The sequence below is a fragment of the Spea bombifrons genome, chromosome 5 (assembly GCF_027358695.1).
Source record: "Spea bombifrons isolate aSpeBom1 chromosome 5, aSpeBom1.2.pri, whole genome shotgun sequence".
Lineage (NCBI taxonomy): Eukaryota > Metazoa > Chordata > Amphibia > Anura > Pelobatidae > Spea > Spea bombifrons.
In genome coordinates this window covers 107,238,819-107,244,534 of record NC_071091.1, presented here as the reverse complement: position 1 = coordinate 107,244,534, position 5,716 = coordinate 107,238,819, and the positions used below count along the sequence as shown (strand labels likewise).

The following is a 5,716-nucleotide window of genomic DNA, read 5'->3' as shown; positions in this document are numbered from 1 at the left end:
CCCCCCCGATGAAACAAATGAAAACAAAGGAAAGAACTCTGAATTTTCATTTGAAATTTGTTGTAAATAGTTTGTATAGGGCAAGTAGAGGTCATCCCCTCTTTGATGTCCTCAATATGTTGTAAAATTGTTTCAATGCTATTAATAGGCTCTTTAAATTAAGTTTCTCCCCTGCCAACTGCCCCAATAATCTGTTTTTAGCTTTGGTGATTATAAAATTTCTTCCTTCTCTCTCTTTTTTTCTCCATCTATTCTCCTTTCTTCCTTTTTCTTATGTCTCTCCAACTCTTTTTTCTCTATCTTTATTTCTTCTCTCCCTTCATCTTCCCCCATTTCTTTCTGTGAATTTCTCCTTTCCTCTCTCTCTCTCTATCTCACTTACTTTTCCATAACTTTCTTTTCTCGTAACTCTATTTTTTTCACTTTCTCTCTTTCTTCTTTCATGGCAACCTTTTCTTTCCTCCCTTTTTGTTTTCCCTGCCCCTCCATCTATCTTTCTCTTTTGTTCTCCCTATCTTTCTTCACTCTCTTCCTTTCTCTTTCTTTCATTTCACTCTTCTCTTTTCACCTCCCTTCCCTTTTTCTCTCCCTATTTCTTTGTTCTATCATTTACCTATCTCTCCTCCCACTAACCTTTTTCCCTCCTACCAATCCTTCTTTCTTCCTTTCTCCATTACTTTCCCTCTCTTTCATCCTTCTTTCTCTCCCTATCTTTCAATCTTCCTCTCTACACTTCTGCCTTTACATCTCCCTTTTTTTACTCACTTCTCTATTTTCGTGACACTCTCATATCTTCTACCCCACAGGCACACAGTTCCAGCAGCAGTTTTTTTCTGTTTCTTTCTTCTTCTTTTTTTTTTTTGTAACACTGCTTACCATCTGAAAACACTGAAGACCCTGGCATGATCTGCCCATATGGACTGAGAACTCACAGTGACATGGGTATTATATATATATATATATATTAGATACATGTCCATTATATTTTAAAGATTTCCAATGTCTAGCTTCTTTCCAAGAGAAATGTAGGAGTGATGATTAACTTTTTTGCTGGCAAAAATTTCCGCCAGAAGGAAAATGCAAATCTTTTGGAAAAAAAATAAACTGTAAGTCAATTGCCAGCTTGTGTCATCTGCTCGTGATAAAGCGTGTCTGGAAATGAGTCGTTACTAAGTCTTTCTTGGAGCCACTTTTTCACAAATGACTGGGAACGCTTAAAATGGAAATATCAAAAGTCTGCATCTTATGGACCAAAAGAGAATGTTTTGGCAAAGCGTGTAGGGTCTTCCTGAAATCGAAACCCTCGTATCTCAGATAAAACCATCATTGGATCCAGCACTGAAAACAATTCTTCTTTAATATTCTGTTTTAAGTTATTCTGGGCTTCAAGCAGCCAATCGGTGGAACAAAATGCACTTCAAGGGAGGACCCCTTTACTCCAAGAATCAAAAGAGATTTTTTTTATTGGGTGTTAATTTTTAAAATCCAAAGTATTCCTTGACAGCTATATAATGAATGAATGAATGAATGAATGGAATGAAAAACTACCTGTACATGATTTTTTTCTTACAAACAGTCAGGTGATCTCCCTGCGTAATTGGATCCCATTGTGTCAGCTTTTGTACAAGAATTTTTTTTCACAGCCACATAACTAATTATACTGTCTGAATCATTCCCCGTCATCTTAATTAAATCAATTTTATTTTCTTTTACATTTAAAATCTGAATAAGGGGTCATTATCACTTGTCACTAATGATACGGTCAAGAGGAAGAATCTCATTATCTAATTTATAATTATATTACATGTACCATTATTGATACGTCCGTCTTTCACGGAGGCCAGCTGTCATTGATATGCATGGGACTCGAACGTGATTTAATTCAGAGCAACAGAATAACAAAATCTGTAAAGCTAGAGGAACAAAAAATTATTTAGATTCATTTTGCAGGATAGAAAAAAAAACGTTGGGCTAAGTGGTTCTTATCTGCCATCAAATTATTTGTTTCTATGCTTGGGGTAGGAAATACGGCAATGCAAGTCATGTGGTAGGTGGTGGAAGAAGTGGATAAAATGGAACTTGACCCCAACTTTGGAAGGTCTCTGAGACCTCACTGAGTTTAATGATAACGGTCTGATGCAGCTGAAGGTGGAAGGACGTACTATCAGTGCCAGTAGGGTATTTATTGGGGTTGTTGCCCCACAGAGCCCTCTTTTGAGTAGGGTCTCAAAGGGAGATACTGGGGAGGTTGGGACAACTAGATCGGATTTAACCAACTAGCTCGATGAGCAGAAGGCCAACTGGGAGCCCAATTAACCAATAGTAACGCAGCACATTGGCCACCTTCCTCGGGATTTGTCGCATTAATACACCACTAACCAGTTCAGATGAACCAAGTTACATCTCTGCTTTTGAACGCCGGCATAAAGATAAACCTATTCTAGGTGTGTAAAATAGAATCTTGGTGAATCCACAATGGAAGCATCATAGAGTCAAACCCTAATCAGCCGTCGGTCGCGTCTTAGATTCAGGAGCCATATGCCCATCCCATGCATGCTTACATTCAATGAATTCTCTGATACATTTAATTAGATATGAAGTAAAACAAGGATTAGTTACTAAGTATTGCGATGGCGCAGAGGTCTGATCAGCCTGTGCCAGTTTACAGTCCGCAAAGTCTCACCTGGGCACTTTTTTTCATTACACTGTTTGGTTTCCTCCGTGGGTCCAGGGCAAGGTTCTCCGCCAAAGAATGGCCCATAACAAGTTCTCTCTCTTTTCTGTACGCCTCCGCCGCATGTAGCGGTGCAGCCTCCCCACGTCCCCCAAACCTGCCACTTCCCGTCAACTGCGAAAAAATCAAATACAAATCACGTAGACCTTTCTCTAGCAAAGCCAACATTTTACAGTTCGGTACGCAAATCCGACCCGGATAATGCTTACAGATTATACCTGTATTAAAAATCTGCCAAAGGGCAAACCTATTGATAAGTCCCTGATCGCCGTTGATCGATTAAGGCAGGTGGTTGGGGATAAGGGAGAGAAACCCAGCTGATTGATCAGGTAATGCTAGTTCTGCCATACTTTGCCACAGGTCTTGGATTCTCTGATGTCAAACAGTCCATGTAAAGGGATGCTAGATGCCTACTTTTATCATCGGTGCGCATGTGGCACTTGTAGGGGCACACGGTAGTCTTGTGCCACCCCATATGAGCTCATTCCTTCCTTTGGACCCCCCTTCACCTAGCAGTGGACCCCTACCGGCCCTGAAGTAAAGGCATTACATTAATTTTACGTATATATTCATATACTTTAAATGCCGTCTGCGTACCGGGACACTGTGTTAAGAAGCATTCTCTCGTATCCGACCACTGTCCGTAGCACTCCGAGCCGCCGTACGACGGCCCGTTACACTCTCGCGTCCTCTTCTGGGTGCCGTTGGAGCAGCTGGCCGAGCATGCGCTCCAGCCAGACCATTCATTCCAGTTACCGTCAACTGAAAGCGGAAAGCACGGATATATAAAAAGATTAATAAATACGATATAAAAAACAAATAACTCTCTCTCTCTATATTGATAACAATTAGATGCAAATTCAGTGTTATGTACCTTTTTTTTTTAATTTTTATGCCTAATTAATTATGCAAAACGGAAAGAACAATCCTCAGCTTGTAAATTGTCATATTGTGGTAAATCGTGGCAATGTTTACTCTTCGTAAAGTTCATTTTGCGCAAATGAGCATATATATGAGATTCAGAAATCTACATTTCTCTTCAGCCGCTCAATCTTTATTGATACGTTTGATTAAGTCGGTGGGAATGCTTTACAGCTGCTGCAAATGTGGGTCCCCTGAAGTATTTGGGATAGGGGGGATAATATATATATATATTGATATATATATAAAGTGATATATGCTGTACCTGGGCACAGGGCGATGTTGCAGAACTTGGTCTGTTTTTCCGGCCCGTTGCACGACTCGCCCCCAAACTGAGGTGGGTTACAGATGCGCGTTCTCTCTCGAAGCCCCCTGCCGCACGTCGACGAACACAGACTCCAGGGCGACCACTCGTCCCACGTACCGTGCACTGTGCGGACACAACATTTTAAATAGGTAGAATATTTACGCTGTGATTGGCTGTCATGTGATTTCGTATTTTGTGATTGAAATTAACCAAAAAGTCATCAGATCCCGTCGATTCCACCAAACAACACAAAACGTGATTTCACATAAAATGATTTTTATACCGACATTTTGTACACCTTTTATAACGCCCCCCCAAACCTGCCAGGATTTTAACCTCCTGCCCCCATCCAATGGTTTACGCTGCGCCCTCTGACTCTCCCAATTTACATTTATGTCTTAGGTTCCTCTTTAGATTGTAAGCTCCAATGACCAGGTCCATACCGGGGAACTTCCTAAATGAGCTGACCCTGAGATGCAGCGAAATGGATCTAATACCGTTCCTTTGGAATCCCTGACTTGTCATTAGTTAAAGATACACTTTATTGAGTCACCTGCAGTCAAGCAGGGATATCAACCATAACGTACTGGGAGCAAAAGCACCAACTGGGATTCTTTTATATATGATCACAGCGGGGGGGAGAGTAGGACAGAGTCAACTCCAGATTGTGTGACCCCCAAGAATCTGCCCCTTCACCCTGAGACTGGGGTAGAAACTCTGAAGAGCAAACCCTGAGAGTCCCCAGGTATGGCCATGTCCTTCCAAACCTTTGTTATTATTATTATACAGCACAGCACAAACCACCGGCACATTATACTAATAACAATAATAATAAAAATAAATATAATAATACTAACAATAATAATAAATATAATAGTACATGACATCATCAAACAATGATGATGATAAACCACCAGTTCCCTTTTTGTTGGCCAATATTTGCTCTGGGGTAAGTTGCTATTGGCTGGGGTAATTAGACATAGCGCACACATATACCAGCTCATTCGCCTATTGATCTTCTTTGCGCATGCACATTTTTATAACACGATAAACCAACATTTGCACACACCAAATTTCTTGTTTCTTTTTTTTTTGTACATAGACAGAAAGCACCGTTTCCATAACAAAAAAACAAAAAAAAATATTGGGGGTTCAGAACACATTCCAAGTTTAGCCGTCATTTTCTCGATTTAACGTCTTTTGCGCCGCGGAAACAAGCAACACATTGTTTCACAGAGTATGACGCCGCCCCTCCCCCCTCTACCCCCCCCCAAGCCTACAAAGGGTTAAAAAGGTGTATTTAAAGGGAAAAGAAACAATTGTAACATTACAAACCACCCACTGTGCCTTTCAACACTGACCATTCTTCCACATCCGCCGTCGCCACGGCAACCGGCTCGGGGAAAATTACGAAATAAATACATACAAGCAATAACGCTGTTCCACGCGACGGCGAAACCAGTAAGGAACAAATGACTGGCTCATTACATATTCACATATTTATTGCTTACTACGCTTAATGCAAAACAGCCCCGCCACCCGGTAATTATCAACTTCAATGGAACTCGGAAATTTTATTAGAGGCCACAAATAATCTCTCAAAGGCGTCGCAGCGTGAAAAGAAAACCAGGAATGAAATAGAACCGGCTTTATAGCGCTCAGAAAATGTGCTATACACAAAAAAATATAAAAAAGTGCCCTTTTCAAATTAAATATGGCTCTGTTTACATCGTTTCTTGTGGTTGCCGAGAGCA

The 5,716-nt window shown here is 40.8% G+C and overlaps 1 long non-coding RNA gene across 1 annotated transcript; it reads right to left on the bottom strand.

The window, feature by feature from the left end:
- Positions 1–488: 488 nt before the first annotated feature.
- On the bottom strand, positions 489–2,246 carry LOC128497841 (uncharacterized). Its single transcript, XR_008354342.1, has 2 exons — positions 877–2,246; positions 489–767 (listed from the first exon to the last, which is right to left on the bottom strand). It is a non-coding gene; the product is annotated as an uncharacterized LOC128497841 (long non-coding RNA).
- Positions 2,247–5,716: the final 3,470 nt, after the last annotated feature.